Below are 26,116 nucleotides of genomic sequence, written 5' to 3'. Positions count from 1 at the left end.
CGAAGAAGTCCAATAAAAAAACATTACATAGCTTATTTAATTATTTAATAATCCAGCAACTTTTATTACCATATGTCATCGGAGAACAGGTGGCATTTTGTTTTCACCGCATGATGAATCGTTGACAATTTCATACTGTAGCAATAACCTTTGCATTACATTTGGCTCTTTCCCCAAAACTTACTAGTCATAAAATGTTAGTGGGTCACTACTCCAACTTTCCATTTTTTTGCTGACTTACGGAGTCTTTTATACTTTGTCATCGGTAAGCAAAGTTAGCAATATGGTTTTAAGACTTGTCTCCAGTAGTATAACACACAATAAAACCGTCACACAGGGATGTGCAGAATTAGCAAAGTGGATATTTAAGTCAACTATTTAGGGACTTGATGGCAAAACCGAAGAAGCTATTGGAATGTCTGCTGGTTTTAGTGTGTATAGTTCTATAGAAGCCTACATGAGGGATAGAGCTGGAAGAGGTGGCGACCCGGGTGTTGAGGGTCCAAGTCTGTGGTCTACTCAATATACATAGATAGAAATTTACATTATACACTGAAAATTTACTTGAACTACAAGGCAGATGTAATGTTTACCAAAATAATGCAAATCACTCCACAGCAATAAACTACTGAACTTGGCAAGCTATAAACAAAACAATTAAAAATCAGTACTTTTTATAAATATGCCATTGCCAGATGTTTAACTTCAAAGTCTCAGAAACGGTCCACTTTATCCTGCTACAACCGTGTAGAAACTAGCATAGAATAATTCTAACTGAATGCGAAAGGAAGTCAATGGTGAGGGTAGGTGTGCGTTTGTTAGGTGACCACGACCGTGATAGTTTCAATGGATTGCACCATCGTGTCGCCATTTTTGAGACTGCTTACAGTACTATACCCGCTTGCACACGTCTCATTAAAAATAAATAAGTGATTCGACGCCTCCACGTTTCAAAGGTGATTGTTACCCCACCCGGCCAAATGATAAAAATATACAACACAGATGACTTTTATTTCTCTATTTATCATTCATGCAAGGATATAGACGGACAAATACAGACGCGCAAACCACATTTTTGACATCACCAAAGTAAATCACACCGCTTTAAACATTTCTCCGTACTTGCTGCTTTTGCGTTTTTTTACTCGCCGCCTACAGAGTTTACAGCAGCAACCACTTTGCCAGTCCGGAAGTGTAGAATATCTATCAGAATTATGGAACCAAACCTTTGATCAGAGGCTTTAGGATTATCAAGAGCTTGCAATTTCAAGTTAAAAGAGGCAGCAGATCATTGAACTGCTTAAACCTTTTCGGCTGACAAAGTAGATAAGGCTCAAGACGAGTGATGGAAAGAAATACTAAATGCTACTTCCATAGTGTGGGCCTCTCTCGTTCCGTATGTTATAGGGACGTACATCTGTTTACTCGTCTGGGGACAAAAAAATCGACTCTACAATCATATCATTTCAGGGCCTTGAATGTGTGCGACGGCCTCGAACGTTATTATTTAACACACTCCCTTGTCTTCCTGGGTGTGCTAAATGAGTCATTTTCACAACGATTTGCTTCAAAGGTAATTGGTAGAGAAGCCTATCAAGATCCAGACGACGCCTCTTCACCTTTAGTTATTGCCCAAACACAACCCCTCGCTGAGCTTTTTTTTTTAATATCCTTAGAGATCAAACAAACCGCTCTGAGAACCACATAAGACGTTCTTAGCTCGAGCATTTCTAAATAACACATTTCAAGGGAAATAATTGAAAGATTCTCTCCGCCTGATGCCGACGAGGGCACTAAGGAGACATTTAAGTGTATATTAATTGTATTTTAAACAAACCAAGAGAGTTAAATTCAAACCACAAGTTATAGGTAACTGACTGCCGTCAGCAAAAGCTTGTTTTTAATATTAACCCGTGGGCAGTATTTTATTTTGAAATGGCTTGGTCAGAACCAACAAAAAAGCCCAAAAATGGTCACAATAACGCCTAGGGGGTTAAAAAAGCTGAAATGAATTTAAATGAAAGAAGCTGCAGAGGCAAGCCAAGCTGTCAATCCAAATGACGTGTCTCCAAAGTAACATCTCGCCATTGTGTGATTAAAAAGGTTGAGGTCAAAGGTCACTGTGTGTGTAGTCTGTTTTTATAAGGGATGTTCAATACCACTATGAGTAAAGCGGTATGGATGGATGGTATTTTCAAAACGATATGTCAATATTCAATAGTAGGTTGGATTCCTTTTGCCTTAACCACTGCTTTGATGTGCCGTGGCATTGCCTGGAGGTCCTAAAAGCCCAAGCTTTCTTGATGCTTGCTGTCAGCTCTTAGTTTTTGGGTCTGCTGGCCCTTATTTTCCTCTTGATAGAGCTATATTACAAGAGGAAAACGAGGGCCACAATACAGTACTATAATGTAAAAAATAAACAAATAAATACTTGAAATTGCTTAAATTGTGGGCCCTGGATCTATAATCTATGAAAGTTTGACTTTTTGAATAGAATTACGGAAATTATTAAACTTTTCAAGGATATTCAATTTTTTTGACGAGCAGCCATATTTTCATATATATCATACACACACACACTTTTTTATTGTGTGTTCAATGCAAAATATGGATTTTATAAACAAATGTAATGATGATAGAAAATTGCCATTAATTTATGAATTTTAATTAATTAATTAAATATTTATTTATTTATTTATAAAATTATTATCGGATATAGTCTTTCACAAAAATTATCTGTCTCAGTGTATATATTTTTTTAATTGTATGCATCAAAGTACTAGTAGCATTTGGTATCTGTAGCTGCAACTATTCGAAAGTTGACTTGTGCTGATATTGGTCTGAAAAAAAGTGTCATCAAACATTCCCTTTTTTTTAATGAGATGTCTCTTTTACTGTAATTATTCAGATAAAATAAGCATGATGTCATAAATCGGCAATTGGGGCAGAATAAAAAAATACAACCGTTGTTGCAGATGGGCGGGCTACGGCACATTTGCGTCAAGTGCGTCCTCGGCGACAAATACATGATAGGCTCCCTGCTGCAGATAATACAGAACAACATTAGACCCGTCCTGAAAGTAAATGGAAGCAGCTGGGGACATTTGACTGCGAAGAGTCACAACGCAGATGACGAGCTCTTGTAAGCACGCTTCATCAAACTTGGTCATCATCTTTTGTTTGGACAAAAGACCAAGCCTGATTCAACATGGCTAAAGAAACGCCTTTTAGCCAGGCTGCTGAAGATATGGATTAGCTGTCTCTTTCTCTGGGCCCAGCTTTTTCTTCTTCACATCTTTTTTACTTGACATCCCTCCGTGTACACACCCGCACACAATCTTTGTGTTTTCTTCCTGCTTTCCACCCCACACATGCGGCCCACTGGCTCAGTTTGCCAGTGTGGATTATAGCTCTCTCACGGCTATCATGATCTTACACAAACAGCATTTGTCAGCTCATTTATCACAGTTCCCCCCCGGTTGTCCACTCTTGTCTATTCATCTGTGCTCTATTTCTGCATCCCTGCCTCCAGGGTGAAAATACATGTTACCTCCACAAGTGAATATAACCCCCAAAAGTCCCCTGCGATCTGTGTGCAAATCTGCAGACGTCAACGGCGATAGATGAGGCCTCACTAATTCCTTCAGATCCTTCTTTCACACAAAATGCAAGAATCGTTTAAAGCGCTGACACGTTTTCATCATCGCACCAGATATACTTTTGAAGACTTTTAGATGTCTGTCGTGAAAATGACTCATCTAGTTAAGAGAAATCTAACATTATCTATGTGAGTCACAACACTTTGATACACATCAATGCTCAAACCCGAAGGATAAGTGAGCTCATCCTTAAAAACATCCATCCGACTATTTTCCAGATTTTACTGGAGATTTTCTCAGATGACTTTGAGTGTGAGGTCGGTTACACCCTGAATCAGTCGATGGCAGGGCACATATAGACAAATTATGGACAATTTAGAGTCTTCCATCCATTAGAAGTTGTCGAAGAAAGCCGCTTAGTGAGAACATGCTAACTCCAAAGAGACTTTTGAACCCAGACCCTTTGGACTCTGATATAGACGAGCTGAATTGAACCCTATAAAGCCAAACACATTAAACGCAAGAAATTTTGAGCCCTCTATTTCATGAGTAAATTTTTTTCCCATTGCACGGATATTCCATTAGAGGGCAGTACCACCCAGCTGATGGCTTTCAAGAGCGCCCTAATTTAGAAACGAGAGACGCCTATACTTTCCACTGAAGCAATCCCCTTTGCTCCCGGCTGTTTTACTGGATTTTGACTGATTTTGCACGGCCCACAGATTATTGTGTTCTTCTCCTATAAAAACATGGAACCTACCAAAAGAAAGGTTAGAGTCTCTTCTTTCATCAGGAAAAAAAAGTATATTTCTATATGTTTCCGTTTTGCAGCAAATAGCATTAGAAAATTTCATCATTTTTCAAAAATCTGTTTAAAACAGTGGGGAAAAAGTTTGTTGCAACATGGCCCCGGTTGATCTTGTATACTCTGCTGCCACCTGCTGGCTGCTTTTGTAATAACTACCATTGCTTCAACCGTTCTCTTCAATTGAGAGGCTGCATCCAAGCCTTCTAAGTATGCTCTAGCATAAATGAAAAAAAAAAAAAAAAAACACATACAAACGTATAAATACATCTTTGGGACACTTAATATTTAAAATAGACGGTATTTATACATTTTTGAGCTAATAGTGGGCAATGTTCTTTCTGAATTTTGGAAATACTAATATGTTTGATATGTCTGTTTATTATTATATTTTTGACAGTTATAAATGTACAAATTTAAAGCATTGTGACCGGATATCAAATATGACACAAATCAAAAGTCAAATGTGGAATCTGATTTAAAAAAAGAAAAAGAAAAGTTTGTTCAAAAGGACCAACAAACCCCAAAAAATAAAATCTGAATTTTCTCATATATTTCATGGTTTAGGCTATATATGGTTAAAAGGTAACTAGAACCTGGACTCATACACCAAACGCACAGTCACATATTTGTTTACCATTTAACCACCAAATCCATTCGAATGGCTTACAAATGAAAAATCCTTAGAATGGAAAATGGTAGGGATAAATGGAGTGCACTTTATATAGCATGTTGTCCAAAATGCTTTACCAAGCCTCATACGCACTATTTTAAAAACATCGGAATGTACATATGATGTGCTAAAACAGCCACGTCAACCTACAGAAAGGTTTTCATTTTAAGTTCAAAATAAATGACGGTCAACCTCAAGGATCCCTCGCCGTACACTGGCCAATGGCAAATGAATGTCTGGCCATCAGTTTGTGCACTCAAGCTTAAGCACTTATGCGTTATACAACAGAACAATGTCTCAAAACATAACAGCAAGCCCACCAGTAAAAAATCCAAAATGTACGTTTTGGAGTGGCCAGTCACGCTTAATTCCAATTGTGATGCTTTGGCATGACCTTAAATTCAGTTCATGCTCAAAATCCCTCCAATATGACTTGAGTCAAAACAATTCGGTGAGAGTGGGTAAAATTCCTCCATTGCGATACGGGCGACTTCACCATTTATAGCTAACACTTGATTTTAGTTATTGCTGCCAAAAGGTGGCACAATCAGTTATTAGGTTCAGAGGGCATTTTTTATTTACTTTTGTTGTATTGTGAGGCGGCACGGTGGCAGACTGGTTAGCACGTCCGCCTCCCAGTCCAGAGGACGTGAGATCGAGTCCGGGCTTCGGCCTTCCTGGGTGGAGTTTGCATGTTCTCCCCGTGCTTGCGTGGGTTTTCACCGGGTGCTCCGGTTTCCTCCCACATTCCAAAGACATGCATGGCAGGTTAATCGAACACTCCAAATTGTCCATAGGTGTGATTGTGAGTGTGGATGGTTGTTTGTCTCTGTGTGCCCTGCGATTGGCTGGCAACCAGTTCAGGGTGTACCCTGCCTACTGCCTGAAGCCAGCTGGGATAGGCTCCAGCAAACACCCCCCCCCCCCCCCCCGTGACCCTTGTGAGGACAAGCGGTTAAGAAAATGGATGGATGGTTGTTGTATTGTGAAATATTAAACTGGTGTGATGATCTGAAATATTTAAGTATGATTCATTTTAAAAAAGAGATAAATATGATTTTGCTGCAACTATTGCATAACGGAAATTGATTTATTTTACTAAAACATGTTTTCTTTCTTATTTCAGCAGTTCGATTGCTATCTCACTTTTCTTTTATGAACCACATATTGACTGCTTCCTTGGCTTCTTTGCAGAGGGCAGCTGCAGAACTTTAGAGTCATAAAAGCAAATACTGTATTCTACTGCCAGTCCCCGTGGACAGTCGAGAACAATTGGTCAGCAGACCTTGCCTAGTGTGGGGAGAAAGACGCTCAATAATTAATGATGCATTCATATCCGATTTTTGACTATAAAACGAGCAGTAACGCTCACCGTTTCAAACGTAGCACAATTGAGGGTGCACTAAAACGTTGGTAGGTTTTCGAAAAAATGTGTTTTTAGGCAGTGTGACCGTTGAAAATAATAGCAAGATGAGCGTTGACAATGGAAGCTATTCATTTAGTGCACTTTAACTCTAGCCTCAGGTCTGTGCTGAACTCACTCGGTGTTGTGTTAAAAATTAAACAAGAGCCATCAGTCTGGTGGAAGATTTTCCCTATCTTAAAAACCTCAGAGCAGGCAGTGCACTGCAAAAACTGAAATCTTAAGTGAGATATAATTTCTTAAATTGAACCGTTTTGCTTTGACAAGTTATTTTTTTACAAAAATGAAATTGTCAGTTCCAGCACTAGCTCAGTGGTCTAGTGGTAGAATGCCTACCCTCAGACTTGGAGGTTGTGGGTTCAATCCCTAAGTGGGTCATACAAGAGGCAATATAAATGGGACCAGTTAACAGGAAAAGTTATCCAAGTGTAAAAAAAAAAAAATACTTGTGTATTTTAAGAAAATAGATCTATTTATTACAGTTTGAAAAAAAAGTCAACATTATTTGTTTTTAGTCTAAAAAATACTATTTTCAAGACCACTGTGTTTGATATGGGCCTTATTTTTCAAAATCTTACAGGTAAATTTAAGTAAAATTTTCTTGTTCTGTTAGCAGATAATTTTCCTTATTTGAAGTAATAATTTTCTTTTTTTTTTTTTTAACTGTCCTTTTTGCAATGTGTATTAATTTTTAGTCCGGATTAGTAGTAATATGCCATTAGTAATGCCACATGCTGATATTTCTTCTTCTGCTGTAAATTAAAAGTTCTGTTCAAAATTTCAAACGGCTTGCTCTTATTTTTGGGGAAAAAAATCTTACAAAAGATTATACATAATGGGTAGGCAGGCGCTCAGGATATATTTTAATCCAAGTAATTATCTCTTATTTAAAAACAGCAAAATGCTTCAGTTCACCAATTGACTGACTAGCATCGCAATGAGCAAACTTAAGCGGATCCTGTAACAGTTCAATCATTTGGAGTCAGTGTGACCACATGCTGGTAGGGATCGGTTAAAAAAAAAAAGAAAAAAAATTAGACCCATTTATCAATCCTAGGTCAGTGACATCATTTCAAACGACACCATCCTGTGGTGTTACTGCTGCTGACTAGGGCAGCGTCAGCAGTGATGTCAAGCACCGTTTGTTTGGCAATGGAAAAATAAAATGCACACCAGCAGAGGTTTGGAATTTCAAGCAACATTGCCCTAAAGTTTAGGAAAGCCATGAGGCTTAGAGCAAGGTCACTGACACTAGATAGACAAAGCATTGCTCAAAACTAGCACACGATGCAGTTTTTTTTAAAATGATGGATTTATAGCATTCACAGTAGCACTTTTTCTACAGTCGCACTCAGTAAATACCGCAACTACAGATTGAGTCATTCAACTCAAGACTCTGTACACACTCAGGTAATAGAAATTTACCCATCAAATATTAAAAGTGTGCTGTATGAATTTAATATGTACATGTTCAAGAGATAGCTGTAATCTATGAAGGACCAAAAATGCCAAATAAATAATTCATTTAAAAAAATTAAAACATAAAATAATAATCCCAAAAATAATTATACATAATATACATAAATAAATAAGATTCCAAAAATAACTATAAATACAAAAATAAATATATAAATAGATTTAAATGTCAATAAATCAAAACACTTTGCTCTCATATCTATTTATTACATGCTGCATACGCTGTCATGAAATGTTATTCAAATGAGGGGGCGCAAAGTTCGGATGATTCTGGCAGCACTATTGGAATGATCAAAGTTGCCAGTTATGACAGATTCTATGGCGTGTATATAGCATTGATTGCACTGAGGCAATAGAAATTTAACCATCGAATATTTTATATTCTCTTTCTGAATTTAATATGCACATGTTCTAGAGGTAGCTATTATCTATGGAGGACCAAAAAATGCCAAATAAATAATTAATTAATTAATTTTAAAAACAAAAACATAAAAAAATAATCAAAAAATTCAATACAAAAAATAAACTGAAATAAATACAAAAAAAATAATATAAACGTAGATTTAAATGTCAATAAATAAAAACAAATCATCAAATATTTAATATTTGCTTTATGAATTTAATAGGCACATGTTCTAGAGGTAGCCATTATCTATGGAGGAACAAAAATGCCAACATAAAAAATAAAAATAAAAGTGAAGATAAAAACGACTAAAAATATCATCTAAAAATAGAATACAAATAGAAATAAAAACAACAAAAATATATATACATAAATAACTAAAAGTAAAAATAAATGCAAAAAATATATATATAAATAGATTTAAATGTCAATAAATAAATAAAAACTGTTCTCATATCTATGTATTTCCTGCTGCATATGCTGTCATGAAATGTTATTCAAATGAAGGGGCGCAAAATTGGAATTATCAAAGTTGCCAGTTATGACGGATTCAAACTCAAGCGAGCTCAATCGCAGCCTGGATGCGACTCCTGAGTTCATTTGCAAGATGGAAAACACCTGGAGCATTTGACGGCTCGCCTCAAAGAAACGCCCACACATTTGGCTAATTGATGCTCATCGAAAAGTCCAGGCCAAGACTTAGGTTGACTGAAATTAAAGTCAGCCCGATTATATCTCTCCTGAATGATATACCGGAGTTTTATCCATAATTCGGCAAATACATGTTTCCTTTTCCCTGCTTTTATATTACAATCTTGACATCAAGACCGAATTAACCATACTGATTTAAACTGTGGTTAAATGTTCAAAATCCCAGAGTGGTTTCCAACAACAGATGGCAATTCCAAAAAAATAATGTGCTCTCATGCAGCTAAAACGGTGTTGCACTCTGACAACGTAATTTTCATTCGCCGTGATTCCCCATGCAGTCAAGATGAGTTGTCATAAGACTCAAGTCAGATTGCCATTTGCACTCCCTGGTGAATTTCCCATAAATTACTGTTTATAAATGCAATAACAGCGGCTTGATATCTGTCCGTTTTGCTCCCTCTCCCCTCAACATGAGCTCGCGTGTTTGGCGCATCGAATGCCAATGAAAAACTTCTACTTATGAAACTATACAATTGGGAGAAGAAACATCTTTAACAAATGAGTATGTCATAAAGGCTGTGGTGCAGGTTGTAAGAGCTCCAGTTTTCTGGACCGATAACTGATATGGCTGTTCACTAAGCATGTAAGACCATCATTCTTGCTCCTATCTAACAAAGTATTCCCTCTTGTAGCGCATGAGCACAAGCTATAGATTGAAATGCATTTACGTCCTCCTGCATCGTAATCATGTTAAAGAGTCAAGGAATGCACGTTGAGCTATGGGTTTGTGTTTCTACCTGAATATTACAAATGACCGCGTTAAGTATAATTATAAGCATGTATCGTTCATAAGATAGGAAAACAAAATAACAAATATGCCATTAAGATCCAAACGGATGGTTGTTGTATTCCGGAAATATGATTTGCTTTGAGTTGAGTTAATAAGCTCGCACTAAAATATTCAGACACTGAAATGTAACTATATCACAGTGGCACATGAATATTTCAAAAAGGATATTTATTATATTTAATCCTAGGGTCGTCCATACATTATTTACTTTTAATCAGTTGTTGAAAGTCACCATGCGAACAACAACGTAAACAGTTTTAGTCTACAGTATGAGAAGCCTGAAAAAGCACTTTGTTTACATATTTCCAACTTCATTTAGAAAATAGATGTACTTTATTATATATGCCATTAGACAAAATGACATTGGATTGGAATAAATAACAGTTACATTAGTCAGTACTCAGTACACAGGCATAGGCGAACTAGGCGGTCGCGTAGGGCGCCATCTAGTGGAGGGGGGATTGTTTTAATTTTTTTTTTTTTGCGTTCGCTTCTTAGTCAGTCCAGTCCAGATACCTGCAAACAGATTTGCATAAATCATTTGATTTCACATAACCACGTTAATTTCTACAAAATAAGAATTGTGTGCTGGTTTTAATGTAAACAAACATATACTAAAGGCATACTTTATTTTATTTTTTTATTTGTAGTTGTCTCTGAAATATGGTATTGATTGTGAGGTGTGCTACTATATATTATATATCTATATATTTTATTTATTTATTTATTGCCGTGCCGTGGGGTGGGGCACCAAACCACTCAGGGCCAGCCCAGTACAAGCAAATACGACTGAGCAGATCAGTGAATGGGAAATATAAGTGCCTGACACGCGTAACAAAACCAACAGGCCTTCCTTGGAGCCCATCCAGTAGGGAAATTGATGAGACTCAGTCTATTTTTACATACCTCTTCATCAGTTAAGATTTTCTTTTTTTTCTTTTGTGACACTCCACTCACCTTTCTAACATCACAGATCTGCTATTCCTGTGTTTAAAACGGTTATCCTAACTTTGAGTTACATTCTCTCTGGCATGCTGGATATTTACCCAAAATTATACTGTGAGCAGCTTTGCTGATTTGTTTCCCTGCCAGGCTGTTGGCAGTGTTAAGTCATGTAAGACTTTTATAATATGCTTCAGGTGGCTGGACTGCGCTTTGCCTGTTGAAAAGGTAATCGGGAGACCGACAAACTACCCGAGAAGTGTCTCTTGAATTAAGAACAGATTGTAACAAACCATTTTTTTTTAAATAGTATGAATCATGTGTCATATCTTTAATTAATATTGATTGACCCTGTTTTTTTTTTCTACTCACCAGAAATTGCTCTCCATTGAGAGAAAGAGGGAAAAAAACTTAGCTAGTTATTAGTGTAAAGTCAAGTGGCAAGACGGCCAGTGTTAGTATTCACACAAGGTACTTCATTTAACTGGAGCACTACTCATTATACCATTCTTTGCATTTGCAAGGGCAAAAGTCCCCAAAAGAAGTAGTACTATTAGTACTATAACGAGGCTTATTTACAGCACACCCTAAACTCTGAAAATGTAAAAAATTACACTTCAGGAGTTAAAATCAATTCCCAAAAATGTAACCCTGAAATGTTATCACTCCAGTTTTTTGCTGAAAAAGGCACATAGCTGGCCCACTTGGAGTTTTCCCAAAGACACCTGAAGGACTCTCAAAGAATTAGAGACAAAGTGGTCTGATGAGGCAAAGATTGACCATGAATAACAGATGTTTGAAGAAATCAGGCACCGCTCATCGCCTGGCCAACACCATCCTTACAGTCAAGCATGGTGGGCGCAGGCAGCATCAGGCTGTGGGAACGTTTTACAGTGGCACGAACTTGGAAATTAGTCAGGATTGAAGGAAAGATGAATACAGCAATGTACACAGAAATCCTGAGTGAAAATCGGACTGAGATGGGATTGGGTAAAACTGACTAATGATGTTCTGCCAACCATGTTCAATAAAAACTTGAGGCTATAATTGCTGCCAAAAGTGCACGTTTTTTATTTTATTTTACATTAATAACGACTATGTATTTCATATTGTCATTATGGGGTTTTGTGTGAATAATTTTCAGGGGGAAAAATCTATTTTGTTATACACTTTAATGCAAAACTAAAATGAATCCTATTAGTCGATTAATCGATTGAATAATCGATAGATTAATCAATTCTAAAAATATTCGATAGTGACAGCACTAAACATAAATTCTTTGAAAAATGTATTTCAACAACAGCAATGGTGACAATTTTACCGATCCCAGTACATATTGAGAGTTGGATGTGTCACTTTAGTCGCGCCAGTCCCACATTGTAACATTGGAAATATGCTGCCAGAAAAGCTTGCGTTGGGTCTGACCGGTGACCACTGTATTAGACTTGTAGGACTACATTTCCCATAATTCTTAGACACCGATGCAGCAAAAAGTTCTAGTTCCGGTACAACAAAAACACACCTTAGTGCTAGCAATCGGATGCGGATGAGAATGAGAACTGAATGAGAGTAAATAGGGGCGGCATGGCTCATGGGTAGAGTATTTGTCTCCATCCTTGAGGTTGTGGGTTTGATCCTCACCCCTGGTGAGTCATGTTTGTCTACAGTATATGCTAACCAAGCTCCACAGGAAAGACCTGAAAACAAGGATTGCCTTTCTATTGCTTTGCATTTAATTAGTGATAGTTAATTTTTGCCCTCAAATTATTTTTTTATATTGCACCAGTGCATGCTGATTATTCAATTTACTTAGTCAGTCCCAGAGGGAACATGCACATATGTTGACACCTCATGTTAGATGATTAATTAATGGCTTGTTTGTTTAAGTCTTGAGAACTTGCCACTTCCTTGTCATTTTTAATAAGGCGGTGTGTTATGATAACGCCATAATTGCGCCGGCAGAAAATTCATTACGGGTGCTTTACTTCGGGACCCAATTAGCCCGAGCAAACACATTGCGGCATCCGTTAGCGAAAGTACGCGGCCACCGCTCGGCGCTGGCAAATGAATGCGTACTGTGCAAATAATGTGCATGTTCCACATGGAGGATGCTAAAAAGAGCGGTATCCGACAACCACTGGGCGACCATGCACAAATCACAGAGGCAAACTTGCCTTTGATGTCTGCCTGCATGCAATGGTTGAATATGGAAAAAGAGAGAGGGGGAGTTAAGGATAAGTTTATTTGGCAAATATTGTGTTTACTCATCAACACAAACTTTTTTTTTTTTTGGTCTAGAGGCCCTCTGATGTGATCCTCATGTGGTAGCCCGAGTGCTCATCAAAGATAGGATTGGCTTTTAGAATTGGCCATGCATTCAAATATACTATTTTCCTAAATTCCCAACATGACTACTTCAAGTGGGAATAAGGAATGATTGTTGATTTTGGTTGTCAAAATGCTCACCTTAAAATGGCGAGGTACATGTAATGTATGCAACTCACTGACCTCACAACTGCCGATGTTTTCTGGGTACTGCCAAATCCACATGCCGAGATCCTGCTCCTAGCTTGTGTGCTCCGGATTGTCTCTCAGAAGTCCATGCTGAATGGTGTTGAGCACTTGAAGAAATCAAAGAATAGTGCAAATGAGGCTTCTCCAAGGAGGGGAAGGAGCTTGGTGAAGGCGTAAAGATGACAGAATTCTCAACTTCAATACACGGGGTGGTAGGCTAACTGCTGCATACCCATTGATGGTAATTTGCTCGCGCTAGCTAGCCTGCAGCTGAACCGCAAATCTTAAAATACCTCGTCAGATATGTTTTTCATCGCAAGGTTTTGTTTTATAATTGACACATGGTCATACCGTACCAACTCACTGGCAAAAGGATTCCTATATCTGCAATCAGATGAGATCGCTTCTAATTGTCCCGCAACTCTAGAAACAACTCAAGACCACAAATGAGATAGAAGGCATAGCTTCCCATATTTGCCGTTCGAGTTCATCGGGTTGCTACTACAGTAGACTTGCTCCAACACATCAAGACCACAAAGCTAGTCTAAGCAATAACATTTTGAAAAAGCAGCCGTGGTCAAAAGATCACTACTCACTTCCTTGTCAGGACTCTAATAGCAAATTCAGTCACATAACGATGGGATGTTTCGATACTCATTGGTAAAGAAGACCATTAATGTTGTCACAAAATGGTCACAAATGAAGAAACGTTATTAAGAGACATCTATCGACGACGTGAAACTATGAAAAATTGACGGGCCAAGCATTGCTTTTGTCTGTCAATGTAATCGTCAATCCAATCGTCATTTCGTCAATGACAAAATGCCCGTTTTGCTGACGAATGACGAAATCATTCCATCGTTGAAAAATGACGTCTTGACAATCACAATGCGGTTCAGCTTGACATATTGACAGATTGACGATGACGCAAGGGTGGGCCGACTATTGACGAATGACGGACGTTCAAAATTCATTGACGCGCACACCTTTGGTCATTACATTAGTCACATCCCGTCTTGATTACCACAACTTTACTTAACTGGCTCAAAACTATCACCAGCTTCACTGTATCTAGCAAGAATGTGTGGCAGTTACAATTCCTTTTTTAATTTGTGAATCCGTATCATCACCCTGTTATATATCTGTTAACGCATTTGATTTCCGTATTTTTTTTATGATGAATAAGTCATTTTGAACCCAAGTCAAGGTAGAATTGTGGCAGGCTTTTACAGTCTGGACCTGGCCCGTGGGCTAGCAATGATTTAGGTCATCCTAATCTATTTGACTACTACACCCCCGTCCGTCATCTACCCCACCTTTGGAACACTACCAGGGCAGATGCCCGGTGGGCCGGCGTATTTTTCTCCATTTTACCCCAAGAGATTTCCCACTATTTATAGGGACTAGTCCATTAATCCACTTTGAATATAGACAGCAAACTGAACCTCAGTCAAAATATCAGTGGCAGAACAATGTGTTAGATATTATAGGCAGGAGTCGGGTCGAGCCAGGCCGGGCCGGTGGGCATAAGTCAAAATGCCAGGGCCGATTTTTTTTATGCGAGTCCAGCCCTGATCACTACCACACCATTAGAAATGCAGACTCCCTCACCATATTCAAATCATCACTCAAAACTCAAATTTTCTTATTAGATAATATAAAGGATATTACCACCTATTGCAAACGCAATTATAAAGTAAATGCAAGAATCTAGGCGGACTGGATAGCGGCAGACAGGGTAGAACTAATCTGAAAATGTGTAGCTCTGTGAAAAATAAAAACGGACGTACACAACACTGCAGGGCAAGTACAGATGCGTAAAAGCATCTTTAATCCTGCACGGGGATCTCGTTTACAACATCTAGTGGTAGCTGCTCGGACACTAGACTTGAATTCCTCTGAGAGACTGTTTATGTGCTTTGCTGCTGTTCTCGGTTCACATCAGAAGTCAAATAATAATGTAAGGTCCGTGTGAGATGTCTTTTATATCGTTATCATCAAATCCAACATCAAATCCCTGATGCCAATGCCATTTTTCAGTGATCATTTTGGTTGCAAATAAAATAACAACCCTTCATTATATCAACACTGAACAGGAATGAAGAGGGTTTATAATATGGTGGTAAACAACATCTAATTTTGACCACCATGATTGTCCTATGATGTTTACCTTACTCAACATATCCATGCATCACCAAAAACAAAGACGGATGTAACCCAGAGTTTGCTTTAATTACAGTTACTTGTGTTCTCAAGGAGAACAATGAATCTCATACATAATAATACCTTCTAAATATACCGTCGCCTAATTGTTTTTTTTGTTTGTTTTTTTAATCGCTTAAGCAGTAGTGACTGAATATACAAAACAGATCACTGTCACAGAGCATGATCTTCTTCTTTGCTTTTAAAGTTTCTTTATTTTCCCGTCCTCCAAAAGCCAACCTGAAATAGCCGGAATGGGGAGTTATTCAAGAGTATCATTAACCCACCTGACTCTTCATTGTGTGGTTTTCCCCTGGAGAAATGGAATCTTTACTCATTTGATGAGGAATTGTTGCAGCTCTTTTGTTTGGGCCCCAGTCAGCAAGTGACCGATTCTTGATTTTGTAAACGTGGTCGTGCCCTGAAGTAAATAGGACAGGATGTAACTTCTTTTCAGCTTTAGCTACAATGTACATCGGAGTGTGGTCTCTGACACCAATGCCTGTCAGGAGAACGTTGTAGCCTACAGCAGTCTTATGGTAACGGTGTTTTTTCATACAGATCTAAATTCTGGACTTGGACCAAGAATATTTTTACAGTGTGCGGTGTTTGTGGGATGACCAACACAGCATGGGAGAATGACAAAACTGTGGCCCGTTCTGCCGCATTGGGCTCAGGGCGTCGGCTGTGTGTTGGGGGTAGTGGTCGCTCTGGACTCCTGGGTTAGCTCTCCGGCCAGTGGCCCCTGTGGGGGTGCCCTGGTGCTACCACGGCCCGAGGGACCTTGGAGGTTCTCATGCATGCCAGACCCACCACAACAGAATTAACTGAAACAAAATAATTTGCTTCTGGTCACTGATTCAGTGGAGGTTGGCATTTGTGGAAGTCACTCATTTTCCTTCCTTTAGTTCTTCCTCTGGTCTCGTGATGTCTCCCTAATCCTGTTGGAATTCAGATGTATTTGGTGTTGGTGAGTAGAAGCAACTATGGCTAAAGCCAATCTCTGGAAAATTTTCAAGACACCTTGACTCATTGAACTACTAACTTGTTCTGATAACTTTGCGAACAAGAGACCGTTGCAGTACTTCATTTGGTACATTATAGCAGTTCTCTGGGGTCTATTACAGCAACACAACACGCAAACTTCCAGCTGGTAAGGAATCAATTGTCAATTCCAATAGCAACCAATCTAGTGTGATAGTCACCTTTCAGCTGGAAAATAGGTCAGTGAACAGGATAAGCGTTGTAAAAGATTAAATAGCTAGGCAGACAGACTGCTCCATGTATTCCTCTACAATTGATGCTTGGTTGTATCCCAAACCAGAGTAAAAAAATTCTCCCCAAAATACCCAGGAAGAGTTTATAAAACATTGGCATTTAACAAAGCCCGTCTAAAGCTCCTATTCCGAATAAAGCTTTAAATGTGGAAAAGTACGGCTTAATGATTACCCCAGCAGTCTCTCAGTCCTACCCGTGAATCATTACTCTCTAATCATTTCTGGGAAAATGTAGAGCATTGTGAGCAGAGTGAGTCTCTGCCAAAGTGTGACTAAATCAAAGCTTCTGATACGGCTTCAATCCCGGCGCTGCCTTGTTTCTTCAGCCATGGTAAATATATTTGACAGTGAAGCAAATAATTAGTGTATACCTGGTGTCTCCGAATTCCCTATCCTCTGACTCTTTGTGTGGAAGAGGAGATGGAAAGTAACGAAGACTGATTATCTTCACTCCAGCAAACCCATCATCAACCATTGGCTGCAAGTAAGCCGTTTGTATCATGTTTATTCTAACACGGGAAAGAGAGTGGGGGTAATCAGTGCTATTGTAAGATGGAAATCTGTGCAGTGCTTTCTGGAAAATGGAATCCTCTTATAAAATGAGACTTTATCCAATGACGTGCACATGCATGAACGCTGCACTCCACCGCCAACATAATCACGCATACAAAAGTGGAAAAATGGACTGAGCTTTTCACTTTTAGTGATCAAGAATGCAAAATTAATGCTACCCAAAACAATCTTTCAGATAGGAAGTGCCTATCAAAAGATCATTGATAACCGAAATACTGAATGACAGAAATACGACCTGACTATCTGAAACTGAAAACTAGGGTAAAAAAATATTGTGGAAAAAACATTTTCTGCGGAGCAGAGTGGAACAGTTGTGAATCTTGGCCATTTTCTCATCTCTGTGTTCTTTGGCTTCCACATTCCAAAAAAACTGCATAACTGAATACTCTGAATATTTGTTCATTGGTGTGAAATGGTTGCATGTGGCCTGTGATTCAGTTCATGGTATAACTCAACTCTGTCCCAGAATCAGCTGGAATAGGCTCCACCTTACCCAAGAGGTATAGAAAATAGATGGATGGAGAATTAATCACAACTTCACAATCAATTCTCTTTAGTTCTTGCTTGAGTTCTCAATTTTTACCTGCAAGGATCTCCTTGAATAGAAAGAATGATTGCCTATTCCTTCCCCGCATTCTACTTCTGGCAGTGTTTTTGGATCACACACACACACACACACACAAGTATTCATCATCGTGACTGAGGCCTTGTCCACTCGTAGTGGAATATTTTTCTACGACTTGGCCTGTCATCCACACAAGAGCGCAGATTTATGGCATTAAAAATGATTCTTTTAAAAATCTCAGACCAGAGTAAAGATCTGTGAATACTCTGTTTTTGCATTTGTATGTGGAGGTTAATAAGTGGGTTTTGCCAAAGACATCGACACTGGTGTTGGCTCCAAACTTAAATTGTGGTCTCTGAGAAATGGCTTGAAAATTTTCATGTTTTCCGGACCTCGGTCCAGTCGTCAGAATTATTGCATGCTTATACGTGTGCTTGATCGCACTTCTGAGGTTAGATGTGGATGACTTATTTATTTTTCTAAAAACTGTCAGCGCTGTAGTCAAGCCCACCTTTTATCAAGTATAAATCACGTTCACAAGTCCACAAGGTCCTGGTGCAAGTCCAAGTCCAGATGAAATCAAGAGTAAACCTGAAGGCAGAAAAATACTATTTTAATGACCACAACATTTTAGAAATTTGCCTGTTAAATGCCTCAAAGAAAGATAGCCGGCGGTGCCTCTGCAAGTGTCAAACAAAGTTCAACGTGGTGCCAAATGTGCCTGAAATCGTCTTCTTCCAAATCTGCAGGTTGCGTTATGTTCGCTTGTTTTTGAAGACAAGGCCAACGCCAGCTCTCGATGTGTTGGTACAACCAAATTTTATAACCCCTCTGTTGGCTAACAAGACTGATAGAAAAATATTGACGACTCTGGCTGGAAGTGTTCGGTTTAGGTGAACGGTATGGGATTTTTTAATAGGTTTTAGGTGAACTAATGAATACACACACATACAAAAAAAATTAAAAATTAAATTAAAAAAAAGAGCAATGATGATGACATGTCAAATCGGTAAAATTACTGAATGAACACTACTGAGCTCTCCATAAAAAAATAAAAAAATAAAAATAAAATATTGCGTGCTTTGGCACTCGCTGGGTGGCCAATGTCAGTGTTGGTCTATTTTAATTGGTAATACTCAAGACACTGGCTACAGTATTTATAAATTTGAGGAAAAACCCAAGCCCCACATGTCTGAGACACCAGAACACCCAAATAACTGCAGACTTATTGCATTGTCACAATCACCCGATATTACGTTGGCTCAAGTGAGAGAATTGCCCGACAGCAATTGGGAAAATATCTGCTTCGATTTCCAGTTATTCTCAAGTCCTGTCAAAGTGTCCTTGAACAAGATGCTGAACCTCTTGTACTGTGTCATCAGGCAACATGCGCCATTATCATTTTGCGGATAAGGCGACATTGTGAAAGCGCTTAGAGTGCCTCTCGGAAGAAATACGCGATATGCCTGTGAATGCCGTCCATTTACCATTTTTGGTACATCGGGCCGTCTGTACTGTCTGTTCCCATCACCTGCACTCAAACCACATAGTCAGAGAGGCAAAAGATTTCCTGTCAGAGATAGGAAACATGTGTGGGCTATGTTCTGAGCACCTTTTTTCACCTCATAGCTCACTCTGCTTTCACTCTAGCTGCTCAGGGATTTCTTAATGACATTCTACTCGAAGGTTTTCTGCGACCTGTCAATCTTGAAAGTTCACACTAAAGCGCTAGACGCTTGTAGTTTGAGAAGTGAGACGCATCAAATCGTCTTTTTCCCCCCTCTCCTGTCAGAAACGCTGACATTTTTGCTACGGAGCCATCCCTCTTGAAACAACACGGATCATTCTTATCTCATTCACTGCCATTGACGGCTATAGACGTCAAAGATTCATTTGAACTATTTCAATAATTTTACTTTTTTTTCTCCACTTTTGTTAACAAGAGTATGAAAACCTAGAATTTTTTTATTGTACATTTAGAACAGGTAGAAATGTTAACGAGTTAACTTAGCCTGATCGCCCAAATTTTTAATAATCTTTTCTTATTCTTATTATTTTTTAATCACATCAGGCGATTAAAATTTTTAATTGTAATTAATTGTATGACTTCTCTAGTTAACTCATGATTAATCAGAAATTTTATATCTGTTCTAAATGTGTAATATTTTTTTTTCTAGGTTTTCATACTTTTGTTAACAAAAGTGGAATAAATGTTATACTAATAGAAATAGTTCAAATGATTTTTTTTTTTTACGTCTATAGCCGTCAATGGCAGTGAATGAGTTATATCTTAATGTCAATTATAGCAGTTGGCTGTATCTTATCAACAGCCACACAGTTGTTGTTTTCCCCCCCTCCGTTTCAAACCCCCGTGGACCCATAAAGACTGCGACAAATGTCTTAATGGATGCAGCATTTGCTTCCCTTTTCCATCCTCATTGTCATGAATTTTAAATGGCTTCTGTTTAATTTAGTGCTGGGGAATGTCTGGTGCTTAACGGAAAACGCTGTGGGCCGGCCCTTGCTCTGCAAAGGTATAGGCGGTCTGGCCGTCTGCTCAATCCGGAACTCGCTTTATCATAAGGCACACCAAACCAATATGTGGTCTTTAGCAGGTAATCGGAACGGTTAAGACGGCCCAAGTCAAGTGAAAGTATCTTTATTGGCAAAGTCACACTGAGATCTCCATCTGTTGGAGCATATGCCACCTCGTGAAGCTGTCTGCACGGAGAGCGGGCGAAAGCCTGAGCAATGCTGCATTACTTTGCCATTACCATTTCCGTCTGTCTTCAACATCTCTTCACAGCTGCTCTCCTCGGTTTCCTCCTCGGTTTCATTTCAGGCTTTTACTGAATCCTCGTGCTGGTGAAATTGTGAATTCAAGTTAAATAGTCCCTCTTGAAATTGTGTTCAATGATATGGGTCACTAGCTCTCAACCTGCTCTCGAACGGGACTTCTATGAAAAGTCTGACTTCAGGCAAGGGTGACCAGATTTTCAAAATTAAAAACTGGGGATACTACAATTTGGCTGAAAAATCTCACCAAGAACTATTTATTACACATTTAATCTGTCAATAGTCAATCGAAGTTGTGTTATTACTTTAGCTAATGCTAAATGCTATCTTGGTTGATAGTTTAACAGTGCTAAACAAGGCAATGTACTCACCAATATCTATGGAAGTAAATCTGTGCCATCAGAGTTTGAATTTGTAACACTGAATCTTTTCTGCTTTGAATTTGTGACTGATTTTTTTTTTTCATCATAGAATTTCAAACGGTCAAAACTCTAACTTTAATCTCAGAATTCTGACTTTCTACTCAGAATTTTCACTTTAAAGTCAGAATTCTCACTTTAGAATTCTGACTTTAAAGTCAAAGTGTAAAGAATTCTGACTATTAAGTCAGAATTCTGAGAATAAAGTTCTGACTTTATTTATGAGAATAACGTGAGAATTCTGACAATAAAGTTCTAAGTCAGAATTCTCACTTTAAAGTCAGAATTCTAAAGTGAGCATTGTGACTTTAATCTTGGAATACTGACTTTAAAGTGAGAATTCTGAGAATGAAAGTGAGGATTCTGCCAAACCTTTTCTCTCTCTCTCTTGACTGGCCCAAACCCGCTTCCATAGAAATTGAATTTAGAGCATTGAATTTTTTTTTGCTGGCAATTTTTTTTACACAGAATTTTTTGAGACAGACCTTTTGTCACATGTTTTTTTTTACATTAAATATAAAAATATTAAATGTAAAAAAAAAAAAAATCTGAATTTGAACTTGAATTTTTGAAATGCAGATTTTTTTTTCTACATCTTGAATTTTTTATGCTGAAAAAATTCAGTGTTACAAATTCAAAGTCTGATGGCACAGATTTACTTCCACAGGACTACAGTTCCCATGACTAACTAGTAGTAGTTGTAGTTCTGGTATGACGAAACCTCACCTGCTAGCGATTTAACACTTAAATTCATTTTCAATGGATTTATCGTATGACTCGCTATGACAACTGTGCGATTGACATGCACATGGTGCAAACAACTGGCTTTGCAGACTTGACAAAAAAAAAAAAGTGGGTCAAAACAATTGGTATAGCTAAATCTCACCATGACACGGGACACAAGGCTCAAAAACTGGACCGCCCTGTTAAATTTGTGACGTCTGGTCAGCCTAACCATCATCCTTGAATACAGTATAATCAACTCACTTTATTAATTTAGCGGCATTTTTTAATTGGCGGCTAAATTGAAAAACGATCAGAGCCCTGCCTTAGCATTGCGCCGCTGCTAATCTACAGTAGATATTATTCAGTACAAGTACATTGGCTGGGGTGCGTTGTTGCTGTTAATTTACTCCTGTTGAAACAATCTAAATGGAAATTGTGCTTCTCTATCTGTTTCTCCCAGACAAAATGAAGGGAGAATTTAAATGACCTGGTTGTTTTTCATCCAGTCTGACACAAAGTAGATATTTACACAGAGATGGATTGAAATGGGAAATAACCTCCATGGCAGGAATGGCCAACTTGACCATCGTAAATACATATAATATCAAAAGTACAACTCATTGCAAAAGTTCCACACGGGGATTTGACATCTTTACCCGTAATTAAAATGTATACTAATTCACACGATACAATCCTATCATGTAAACTGTTGGTGGGCAAAGAAGAGCAAACCCCGACAAATAAAATGCTAGCGCATGAGGAATATGTTGGGTTTGTTTGTTTTCACTGCCTCACACGAGTCTAATCCCTCTCAGAGGTGACATTTCTGCTTCCTTTTTCAGTGGCGACAGGAGGAAAAGATTACACTTGCAGGAAATAACTTCAAAATGGAGATGCAGGTGTGTGAACACAATAAGTTGCTAAACACATTTGGCGGTTACGCGATGCTAAGAGAACAAGCGCATTGGCCCACATTAACTACCGTTTAATCGGGGTGGGGGGTGCTGGGGTGGGGAGGGTGTCTGGGGATTTGGGGACCTGGGGGCGGTTGGGGCTGGGTTGGGGTGGGTGGCTGGGGTGGGGGGGCGGATGGGGGGTTCGCGGGGGGAGCGGGGTTGTGGGCCGGTGGGGTGCCTGGTGGGCCTGCAGTGCCCCGTCCTGCTGCGTTGGGTTGGGGGCGCGGGCCGCGTTGGGGTGGGGGGCGCTCCTGCTCCGGGGTTTGGTCTCCGGCCGGTGGCCGCTGCGGGGCCCGGGGGTCGTCCTTTGGCGCGGCCGCGGCCTGGGGGGCCCTGAGGTGTTGCGCTTGCTCTGTCCTGGCGGGGGTCGACGGCTCCCCTCTTTGGTGGAGATTTTCATGCATGCTAGATCCACCACACCAGCATCTATCGAGACTCAGACACAATTTGTTTCTCCCTCAGGTCATTGATTCGGTGGAGGCTGGTGTCTGTGGATCTCACTCTGCTTCGTCTGTCCTTTCTACCTTTCCTCAGTTTCTCCTTTGGGCCCTTGAGGTTTCCCTGATTTGTTGGAGTTTGGATGTCTCTGGGGTTGGTGAAGGTTAGTGGCCCGGTGGGTGGTGTCTGGTCGGTGCTGGGCTTCGCTTTTCTTTCTTTTCTTTGGTCCCCCTTCGGGTCTCCTGGCGGCCCCACGACTCTGGCTGGATTTTGAAGTGTTCGGTTTAGGTGAACGGTATGGGAATTCTTATTTATTTTATTTTTTTCTCACGCACGCACGCACGCACGCACGCACACACACACGCACACACGCACAAACACACATAAAATTTTTTTAAAAAAAATAATAATAAAAAAAAAGGAGAACAATGATGATGACATTTCAAATGATCTATACTGAGATCTCCCAGAAAAAAAAAACAAAAAAAAAAAAACTACCGTTTAATTCAGTGATCATATTTTGACATTCCATTAGCTGATCACAATGACTTTTGGTCTGTGGCGTCATTTTGTGAAGTTTTGTTTCTTCTTGTAGTCAGTGGTTTGTCGACTCAATATCTTGCCACCACCGCATTTTATTAGTTTGTTTTTTATTTTTTTTATTTTGTCTCTCCTCAGGGAGAACTATTGTTTACAAGCATGTAGAGTTGCTTTTTTTTTTTGGCATCTGGTCCATTTCACAACAGCTGTCTTGATGTCTTCATTCGGCCGTCTTATCTTAAGAAATATTTTGGAGGTTTTGGGAGGACACAATTTATTTTAAAGTCAAGCTGGCTTTTAACATTTTTGAACTAGGAATAACTCAAATTTGAAGGAGATTGTGTATTTATGTAGACTAAATCAGCACTAAACTCATTCACTCCAAGCCATTTTCTCTGAAGCAACCCCCTTCGCTCCCGGCTGTTTTACTGGATTTTGACTGATTTTGCAAGGCCCACAGAATTGTTCTAAAAACTTGGAAACTACCAAAAGAAAGATTGGAGTCTCTTCTTCCATCAGGAAAAAAAGTACATTTCTATCTGTTTCCGTCTTGCAGCAATTAGCATTAGAATATAGCTAAGTTTTATCATTATTCACAAACCTATTGAAAACAATGGGAAAAAGAGCTTGTTGCAACATGGCCCTGGTTGATCTCTTATACTCTGCTGCCACCTGCTGGCCATTTGTTTGTAATAACTACCATTGCTTTAAGCGATCTCTTTTGGCTGCATCAAAGCCTTCCGTATGCTCTAGCATAAATTAAAACACACACACACCAGGGATGTGATTTGACCAAAGTGAAATTATCTGAAAATTTAGCCGGGGGTCTGGGGGCCGCTGGCACCCAGCTAGGTCCAGGGTTTTCATGCTCATGGGTTTTCCGTGTTTTTAAGTACTTTCAATGCACTCACATGACAAAGAAATAGACAAAACAACAGCATAAATTTTCAATGTATATTGAACTATCCCATATAAAATGGCAGTTTTAGTCAACTCAAAATCAGTCACATTCAAAAACATTGGACTGCCTTTGCTTTTAAAAACTATCACTGAGAATATCATCATATCTAACTAATGTGATTACTAAGTTAACACATAAATAATGTTGAAGAGTTCAAATTTCATGAACAAATAATTGTATCATGACCAAATGAAAAGTAACTCATATTAGAGCATACCACAAATGTCTTTGTTATAGCAGAAGATGTTATCTGTCGGAGTCATGTGCATACACAATGAAATACAAAAAAAAAAAAAAAAAAAAAATCGGATTTTTTTTTGGGGGGGGAGATAAAAAAAGCGGAATTCCGCGAATTAGCGGAAAAAACACATCCCTGACACACATAAAAACGTATAAATACGTCTTTGGGATATTAATATTTAAAATGAAGAACGTATTTATACATTTTTGAGCCAATAGTGGGAAATGTTCTTTCTGATTTTTGGAAATACTAATATGTTTGATATGTTAATAAAAAAAAATTAAATGTGTTTTTGGGACCACGGCAATATTTAAAATAGAATGTTTTTGAAAGCAAATGAGTTTGACAAGAGAGCAGAAGGATTTTAACGTGACGTTCTTCTCACAATATCCTTCTCTTTCAATTATTCTTTCTAGACAAGGTTGATCGATTTTATATTTTATTTTCCAGGTCAGGTACAATCAGGTCACTAACATCAAGTCATTTAACACGATCGATATGATGGGTCACAGGTTAGAAAGGAACAATTGCATACCTCGAAGCAATACTCTGAAGTTTTAAATGAGCTGTTCCTGTGGAATTGTTGGCAAGTGTGCGTGGATGATATGCTATCAATAAAAAATAAAAATAACTTGTGTCAATGGAAAAGCTTTTGATACTGTGAATACTAGGTTGTCTGTAAAAATAAAATGTTATAGCTCAAATAGAAGGTCAAACAGAAATACTGGATGTCTGTCCTGATTTTTTTTCTTTCTCTTTGTCAATATTTTATTTTCATTGTTGGCTTCAAACCTGCATGCCTGACTCGTCGTTTATAAGAATAAAGATGCTTCCCGTGCTTTGTCTGCGTTTGGGTCCGGCTGCCTCCACCACTAAATCTTGGCAGTATGATGGATTCCCGTGTTGAGCATTTCATTTTCTCAATATTTCTGTTTTTCCAAGTCTTGCAAACTCATGACCTTTTCTAGAATTAATTAGCCGGCAAAGTAGGTAGAACTCTTCAAGCCATTCAAAAAGCTGCATGGTTTTGAAACATCCTTCCTTTGCTGCAAAGAGAAAAATATTGAAGGATGAAGGAATCCAGTT

The 26,116-nt window shown here is 38.7% G+C and overlaps 1 long non-coding RNA gene across 2 annotated transcripts in view; it reads right to left on the bottom strand.

Moving 5' to 3' along the window:
• Positions 1-26,116, bottom strand: part of LOC144040472 (uncharacterized) — a 118,293-nt gene that overhangs the window by 52,304 nt on the left and 39,873 nt on the right. For both annotated transcript variants that reach the window (XR_013289744.1, XR_013289743.1), the window contains exons 3-4: positions 18,465-18,544; positions 13,331-13,443 (exon numbers count right to left, since the gene is read on the bottom strand). This is a non-coding gene — a long non-coding RNA (uncharacterized LOC144040472). The remainder of the gene's footprint in view (positions 1-13,330; positions 13,444-18,464; positions 18,545-26,116) is intronic.

The sequence above is a fragment of the Vanacampus margaritifer genome, chromosome 20, assembly GCF_051991255.1.
Source record: "Vanacampus margaritifer isolate UIUO_Vmar chromosome 20, RoL_Vmar_1.0, whole genome shotgun sequence".
Taxonomy (NCBI): domain Eukaryota; kingdom Metazoa; phylum Chordata; class Actinopteri; order Syngnathiformes; family Syngnathidae; genus Vanacampus; species Vanacampus margaritifer.
Note: the sequence above shows the minus strand (reverse complement) of the source record. Positions and strands in the feature narration are given on the sequence as shown.